Raw genomic sequence first — 9,857 nt, 5'->3', positions numbered from 1 at the left:
CTCTGTAAAATCCGAAAAAGAGACAATAGTATACTTGATTCTCATACACTGACAGTCTCTTAATATTTTCTTACGCTGTGGGGTTGCTCGAGACCGTTCCCTTCATTCAATATTTCATGCATATTTATAGGGATGAAAAATTAATTTTGGACGTTTTCAGTAATTTTAAAAAATCTCAATATCGTCTAATTTCACCAGACTTCCATCTAATCATAGTATGTATATATATATATATATATATATATATATATATATATATATATATATATATATATATATATATATATATATATATATATATATATATATATATATATATATATATATATATGTTTGTATATTGGTGTTCGGTTTGAATTTAGATCCGATGAATTTAAAATAAATTTCACAGCATAAGGGAAATGTTTATTAATTATTTGTCTACTTATTAAAATGTGACACTTCTAACACATGCATCTTAATCTAGATATTCGCTTCATCTGCACTCTCGTAATATTTCTCCTTGTAGTAATACAGATTAGCTTTTGTCAAGCATCGGTTAGTCTATTCGAAAATTTCCTGGATAGATGATTGCCTAATGTAACATACGATGGTTTGTTTTATTACTTTTCGCATTGCTCACCTTCACATCATCAAGCTAAGATGCATGGTTCTGAGCACACGATCAACATTTAGCCTGAAAGTCTCGCTCTTGCATCCTTTACGTCAAACGTGTAATTGGTAAATCAAGCCTTACGTTTACAGAAACATAATAGTATCATATTCATACTGCTGATAATCATCATGTACAGTTGATAATTTTGCATCCTGTACCTTGGTATTGGTACAAAAGCAATTATATTCGCTCTAATTCTGATTTACCAATTTGGGAAAAATGAATATGAATGTATATACTCTTTCAGATATGTTTTAGAAAGATAGAGATAACTATTGCAATGATGTTTGCTGTTCTTGTATGAAACGTAACCATGTAAACTACCATTAATTAATTATATTTATGTATATGTATGCATTTCAGTTTATGTGATGTGCATATGGTTACTGCCAACTACAATATAAAACACAAATTTCAGCACCATTATGCAGTAAACATATAACAAACATACGTCGATTCCTCGTCATTATTCTTAGCCTTATAACTTTATGAATTTGTCCAAGCAGAATCCAAACTATTTTATACAGTTCGTACTCACGTTGAGACATTTTAAAACAAACATCTGGCTACGAACGACCTTAAGCCAAGTAGTATTTACTGTTGATGTAACAGCTTTAATGCTACTTGTTGTCTGCTTTGTTTTAATTTGATTTGGCTTATTAGGATCGGAAAAGTGCAATTATTGGTATGAGAATTGTTATTGCTGTAGTCGTTTTAAGCTGTGTTGCCTATTTTATACGTGTGTTGGCCTTAGTCATTTCTATCTTACTCAATTATAGGAATTTTAAAGAACATTGTATCACAGTGTGAAAACTGCCAAATAAATTTTACAAAGTTACACTATTGCGCAACTTTTCTTGATAGATTGAATCTAAATCCTTGTTAAACTTCGTAATTGGATCATTAGTATCCTGTTCGTAATGAAATTGTAATAACGGCCTTTTCTCTGTAATGGCTGCAATGACGAAAAGGTTATGCACTGGCGGTTATATTGGTCGACAGGCACTATATCATGTTTACCCCGACCCAGAGTAGCCCCAGTTTGAAACATGTATATCAAAGTAATTCTGACAAGCCATTGTTTGATGTTAAACATTGCCGCAGGCTACCACTAATCCATTACGTAAGATTGCCGTGGCTAGAAGTGGAGAGCCGCACCTAGGAGTTGCAAAACCGCCACATAGCCAATTATCACCTAGTTGTGGAAACGTTTGTCCAGATCAAAAGAAGTTGCCTGAAGAAGTGGGAGTGTCTTAACTTATTTTCCCTGCAGACAGACAGACAGGTTGAACTGGTCGCTAAGAAGATTGGACAGGGTCACAGCGCCACCCAATCAGAATCGAGATAGGGGAGAGACCCTGATTTGGGTAGAATGAAATCTCCGCGTCTTCCGCAAGAATTAGTTCGCTAAGAGAAATTACCCAGAGGAGGTTAGCGTAACTCTGAATAGCCATTCGTTATTGGCGGAAAAATCTTAGAACAGGAAATTCTAAGTACAGACAGCTTCAAATAAGGTCAGTGAGCTAGTTGTTCGGTCTTTGCGGAATGTGACTGCATTTTTATTGTAGGTCGTATACTTTATTATTACTAGAATCGTAGTACGAAGAATTACTTTGTTTTGTTAATATGTTTGCATATTTTGAAAAAATGAGTTAATATTTGTAAAGAATTATATAGCTTGCTAGCCGTCGTAAGAGTTAATATTGTAATTCGCTATGTGGGTATTTTATAGTAGACTAACATATGTGTTCATGTGATTATCGATTTTGCCATTGTTGAATATTTGTGTAATGTACAGACATGCGTCTGATTGTTGTCAGATTGTAGTACAATGAGATTAAATATATGTGTATGTACTGACGTGACGCAATGTATTGATGTCTGTATGACAATTCGCTGATACCGTGTTATTATGCCATTGTTTACCCTGCAATAAGTGTGTGGGAATTTCGATGTGTACGTATGCGTGACAGAAACCGTGATAGCCTTACCTGATGATTAATTGTTGATCTAGTGTGAGGTGAGATTCGATAAAGCATATGTTAACGCTTTGTGGTTTTCACAGGAAGCTTTGAGGGACAGACCAGTTCCAGTTTGGTCCCGTAGTCTCAGATAGAGAGACGGAGGAAAGGAGAAGAAAGGAGAGAAGTCAGGAGAAGCTGAAGTCTGGGAGTGAAATTGTAGGAGGAGATAGTAGAGAGTGAAACGGAGTCGAAGGAGGTGTTAGAGGAACGGAAAGAAGGAAGGAATTAGCGGGAAAGAAAGAGATGAGTAGATGCAAGGACAGGGGAAAATCGAACTCACACTAAATCACGGGATGAAATAGGCTGTCACTTGGTCGAGGGAAAGACGGGTGATTGAAAGTTATCGTTTTTAAATTATCAAATTTATTAAATTGTTATTGATTGAATTTCATCTTCGTGTTCTCTATAATTTAGTCGTCGGCATTGCTGACTGGGGGCTCAGAGCTGTAAATCTACCTCGTCACTAATTTAACTCTCTAACCTCACGAGCCAGGGTGGAACATTCATTATAATTTAATTAAAAGATATTGGAACAACCCAACCCCAATGCGTGCAAACGTCACACACTATTTAGTTTCATATATTCAGAATATTGTCAAAATGAAGAAACACCAATAACTGACAATAAACTTTAAAATTATGCTCTCGTAAAAAGGACAATAGGACATTAATATGTAATAAAATTGAAGAAATTAAAGATATTATTTTTCAGAATTATTAAAGGAAACCTTCCATATTAAAGACACTACAAAGGTTCTCATCCGAACGAAACAAAAACTGATCTACATTACTCTCTTGGTCTATAAGTTACAAATGTTAATCCTGTTCAGAATAATCGAAATGAAGCAATGAAGAAGCTAAGAGCATTAATGTTGTTTTTGTATTTCGCTACATCAAAAAAAATATATAAAAGTGCGCATTCAAATTGTCTCGGTTACATACAACTCTGTATGATTAAAGCACCATATTTGCGCTCCAAAACAGTGTCGATAAATTTTGAAAGCCATATATTGCGAAAGGAATTTTGAAAAACCATAAAGAGTTACAGGAAAAAGTAAAAGATCCATAAAATACATCAGTAGACAGTACGACTGATGGAATGCGCTTTATCATTAGTGTAAGGTTGATTTTCCATGACCTTCTAAATATGTTTAGACCTTTAAGAGTTTATCTCTCCTGATCGCATCAACAATTGTGTTTGATTATATATTCCCTTCAAAACTATAGGCTGTGTCACAGTGACTCAGTACATCATTAGTGTAAGGCTGATTTTCCATGACCTTCTAAATATCGTTTAGACCTTTAAGAATTTATCTCTCCTGATCGCATCAACAATTGCGTTTGATTATATATTCCTTTCCAAACTATAGGCTGTGTCACAGTGACTCAGTACATCATTAGTGTAAGGCTGATTTTCCATGACCTTCTAAATATCGTTTAGACCTTTAAGAGTTTATCTCTCCTGATCGCATCAACAATTGCGTTTGATTATATATTCCTTTCCAAACTATAGGCTGTGTCACATTGACTCAGTACATCATTAGTGTAAGATTGATTTTCCATGACCTTCTAAATATCGTTTAGATCTTTAAGAGTTTATATCTCCTTATCGCATCAACAATTGCGTTTGATTACATATTCCTTTCCAAACTATAGGCTGTGTCACAGTGACTCAGATTTACGTGATACAGAAAAACGGAATTGTATTTCCATCTTTAATATACGTTTCAAGTATGACGAACACAGTTTATAGAATTGTCGTATACGGTTGAAGTTAATCCAGACATTTAAATGCTTGCAAAGTTCACTTTAACTAAGCTGCGTAAATTTTATTTCAGCAATTTTGTATGTAACTTACTTCTTTTACTGCTATATGTTCATGAAAAGTAAACTGTTTAACAAAACTATACATCGGATGTTTCATAAAACATTTGGAAGAAAGATATTTCTATTAAATCTTTAGCTCTACACGGATAGAAAAGAACACTCTTTAACTTGTGGTGATTCCCGAACTGTATTTATTTTCTAAACAATAAATGCGTTTGTGATACGATATGGAACCAAACGTAAATAAAAATAGATAATCTAGACTGACTTATTTTTGCTATGTGAATATGTTCTATAAAAGTACTATCCTCGTTCAGCTGCGAATTTACCAAAATATAAAATGTAAAGGACAGCACTGTTCTTATAATCTACCAGAACCAGTCATCAGCATAACTGACACTAAGTAAAAAGCAGCAACATCAACAATAGCAATAGTTCTAAATGCTAATACTACTGGTATTATTGAGGGGGAGAATGAAAACAGAATAGCATGGTGACAATTTATAGTAATATTTAAAGCTCATTAATTTCCATGCCGCTTGGATCTGGATAGACATAACTTGATATAACCAAGGCAAAAACTTGGAAGTTAGAATCTATAGGGCCAAAAAATCATGATGCATTGTAAATGTGTTCCCACTGTAAACAGTCTGGAACCTTTGGTAGAAAAATGACCTGATACGTGCAACAAGAATTGTTTAAGACAAGTTTTGTATGAGACGAAATACAATAAAATACACGAGTCTCTGTCTCTGTCTCTCTCTCTGTTTCTCTGTCTCTGTCTCTGTCTCTGTCTGTCTCTCTCTCTCCGTCAAGATCAATGCACCGTACGTCTTTATTCAATCATTGCAAGCCTTCTACCTAGATGATAAAATTGAAATAAAAACAATTTCACTTCCGTAAAATAAAACAAAAAACAAAATATCTTTCTCTATGGTTGGTACTACTCGTTATCTAGAGCCATCAAGAGACACACTGCATGTGACTATCATGATTTCAAGTATAAGAGTTTGTTGTTGATACCAGATTATGCCGATATGTACTACGCTGTTCCCAGTGTTAAGTGTATATTCTAGGTTGATATGAGATTTAGTTTAATACTAGTAGCTCCCAGTGTTAAGTGTCTATCTTATATTGATCTGAGATTTAGTTTAATAATGAATTCACATTGTAGCTCTAGTTCTCACTGAATCAGATTGTGATCAATGACAAAATGGCTGCACACGGTTAATGAACTGGACAAGTTTCCTTTATAAAATATAGAATAGAGTACTCTGACTATTTGGACAAAATACTATTTTGGGATTATTGTTAATTCATTCCAAGACGTTCTGAATTATATCATTGTGATGCATAAATAGCGTTGGCACATCAGCTCATTCAAGGCAAATATATCTCAGCACATTCAAGATCTGTAATTCATTTGGAACAACCTATACCTTCGATACAACTTTTAGGATTTAAGTCACAATATTGTTACTTTAATTTTCACTTGGCATTCCAAAGAAATAAATTATTTGTTTGAAATTTAGTAAAGTTTTGGGGTTAGTTTCTACTCGCTGAAATAAACAGTGTCCTGACCAAAACGATATAGGCGCTTATATGCAATAACATTGATTTATTGTTATTCATGATTGAAACATATCAAAAGTATTGGTATTCGTTCAGTATTTACTAATGAAATTATTTATGCGTGCGATGCGGACCAGGGTATGATGTGATGATGTTGTTTGTCTGTCCGTCCGTCTGTTGCGTCTTTAGTTTCCGGCTAACAACTTAAGCTGTTCACTATGCACATTTGCTAAACTTTGTGGACAGCCTGCATTTCCGTAAATGAAGACGCCTGTTGATATCACGGTTAAAACCTGATAGCCACTAAGACAAAATATACAAAAGTGTTTTCGCATGATATTTCTAGCTTGTTACCAATCCTTTTCAATTACTTGCATGTTTGGGTAAAGGTTCAATGATTATGGTCCCTAGTTGAAAATCGTTTCAGTAATAGACATGTCTTGACTAAGGACAGTGGATGACTTACAATCTGGGTAAGCAAGAAGTCAAATCATCAGGGTGAAAATATCAAAGGGTAAGGTGACTGTGCCTGAAGAAGAAAATGATGTATGCATAATAGATTTAATTCTTATTTATGTACATTTTATAATGTATGAGAGTGGCTTATAGGTATAATATGAAAGAGGTATATTGACGTTTGAACGAAAGCGAAACGTCAAGCTTGCTGTGCTTGAAAAAGACAATATACAGGATAATGCCTATTCTATAATAAAAATGTCGTGGCCAAAGGTATGGATAGCTCGAATTTATTTCATAAAAAACCTCTGCAGGCATCTAATGGTTACTGATATTTGAAGTGTAATAAGAACGTAGGGATTTCAGTGTGTTAGGTTCCTACACGAAAGTCCATTGAGCACAGGCCGGCAGCATAATCTGCAGAACTTGTCACCATTCTGCTGTGGACACACTTTTCATGAGGCAGACATCAATTTCGAATAAACAAACGCCCTTAAATATCCACATTAACAGCACTAAATAGTCTAAACCAGTTATGATATATTTTCTCTGTTTAAAGGCACTTAGAATTTAGGAATTATCATGTGTTGCTTAGTCAGCACCCAAAATAACAAGTCATCTCTTTTTTACTTAAAAATTTATATGCAATTCTATCGCATCGTGTTGAAGGGATTAATATATTGTACCGAACGACAAATTTCAGTTTACAATGCTTATACCAGTAATGAAATTGACCATTACCAGGTTACAGTATACCTCTTTGAACACACTGTTTCCTTTCTAAGGCACTTAGGTTTTATGAAGTGTCATTTGTTACTTAGTCAGCACACAAAATAATCGGTCTCATCTTGGAGTACAAATCAATCTGCCATTCTGCAACATCCTGTTGAAGGTTTCACCTTTTGTACTGAATGATAAGTTTCAGTTTACCATATCTAGAAATAGGCAATAAAATTTACCATTATCTAGTTAAAAAATCACTTAGTTTTCGAAAACCAGAAGAAGAAAAAAGGTTTGCAACTGTAACCATTATGGATTGAAAAAGTTTAATTATATAACTAATTCTAATGACTGAGTTCAAGATTCCACGATCAGACATGTCTCGCACATCAAATTCTAACTTTGAATGTACTACAATTTCTAAAATTGGATTTTTTTTATGGACCAATCATTTCTGTACTGCTTTTTATAAGATATAATAGGTAAAACTTTGTTTATTTTGTTCCACATGAAAAACAACGATCTCAACAGGAAGACCAAATTACAAATTAGACTACTTTCAGTAAAGGATATCAATATATGCATTACAAATTATTGTCGAGTCCGTTATTTGAATTTCTTCCGTGAGCATACAAGGATTCAGTGTGAGATATATTGCAAAATAGATTGCATTCTTGGGAAGGTTTTCTAAATATTTACCAACTTTTTAAAACAGAAACTGTACAAATAATACAGTAACAAACTGAATTTAGCGAGATGAAACATTAATACAAATTGATATGTAGAAATCCTTAAGGTAATTAAATTAAACCCAACAAAGATTCATTCATATAATCATGTAGATAGCGTTGATCTTGAGGCTTCGATGAACTTTACACAGATCACAAACTTACATAACACACAAAAAAAATCAATTAGTTGCCACATTTTACTAACCGAAGCAACATTAACTTTTAAACGTTTGACTAACTCCAAGGAAATATATAGTTATAGTTGAGTTCTTTACAGTAATTTGAGGAGACATTGGGGATTACTTTATAAGACCAAACGATTTTTCCTATAATAATATTGATCTAAGCAAACAATTTAACAAACTGGAGATGTATTTATTACTTATTGTATACTGTCAACTAGAATCAGTATGCATAGAAAATCGACTTAAACCTAATCTTCCATCAGCTGTAAGTATTGACCGGACAAGTTCTGTCAAAGTCATTTGCATTGGTAAAACTATTCTCATTAATTATGACGTGATACGTTAGTCGAAAAATATAATTTACTTGGATTTCTTCTTTAATTGAAACGTTTCTTAATATTAGTATGGATTTTCAAAACTGGATCTAGCTCCTTTATAACAGTATAAGACAATTCGTCAATATAACGGACATTGTTCAATATGCTGAAATAGAGAAAAGTCGTTTTCTTTTCCCGTGTGTTTCAAGCGTGTGCAGACATATAAACCCATTTGATTCAGATAAATCAAAATATTACACTAAATATCCGACTTGACAACATGACCAACCAACACCTGGAGAGTATTGTATAAATGTGATTACTCAATCGTGTCACGTTCATGACGTAACCGAAAAAAAATCCAGATCTAAACAACGACACATTGCAGACGTGAATTTAATTCACAGTCTAAAGTCTGTAAAACAAATCTCTCAGAAAATCGCTTGCTAATTGGCTTGTAAGATCTGCTATGAAAAGTAAGCTAGTGTTAGGGGCCGGTACTCGGACGGCTGGTTATTATTATAATACTAGAATCAATGTATTATAGCTCAGAGGATATTGGAGGGATAAAGCAGCGATTAACAAACTTTCAGCAAATATGGCAAATTACCTACCACCATCTCAAAATATTAAGTAAGCACATTTTGATGTCAGAACTAGCAATGAAGTTCATCAAGCAGATACTTTGTTTTGCGTGATACTATTACAACTCGCAGACGTCAATCGCGCACAAACAAATAACCGTTGACTGTCGTTGACGTTGCAAGTAGATATAAAGAAGCAGAACCACTATCAACGAAGACAGCAAGTGATGAAGTTGCATCTGCATTTGAACGAATTTATCAACCATGACCCTTGCGATGGCCACGGATGATAGAGTTTTATCCTTGCAAGAAAGTTCTTAGTGCATTAAAATCTCTGATGAAACAACATAATGTCAAAATCAGACAAGGATGCACCGCAGTGCATCGCGATCAGGTAATCGTTGAACGATTGAATCGCGCATTTCCTAAGCGATTGTTTCAGTACAATGTTCAGAAAGACATGAGATCTCTTGAAAGGGTTGCAAAACTACCAAGTGTGATAGCTGCTTTAAACAATGTAATTACTCGTTCAATTTCTATAAGACCCATCAATGTGATCACAAAAAGCGACATAATTATTTCTTAAAACAACCAGTACTAGATAACGTAAGTATCAGATATTTACATGAGCCTGGTGAGAATAAAGGTGGTAAAAAGAGAATTTGTCTCTATTTGGTGGGTAACCACACACATTTCTCGTGTGGTAAGATATATGGGTAGATCGGCAATCTACAGACTAGATTGAACTGCAACTCAACGTAATTTTGTATGTGAACAATTACAAGT

This window comes from Sinohyriopsis cumingii, chromosome 4 (genome assembly GCF_028554795.1).
Source record: "Sinohyriopsis cumingii isolate HCF-2022 chromosome 4, ASM2855479v2, whole genome shotgun sequence".
Lineage (NCBI taxonomy): Eukaryota > Metazoa > Mollusca > Bivalvia > Unionida > Unionidae > Sinohyriopsis > Sinohyriopsis cumingii.
This window is presented reverse-complemented; position numbering follows the sequence as displayed.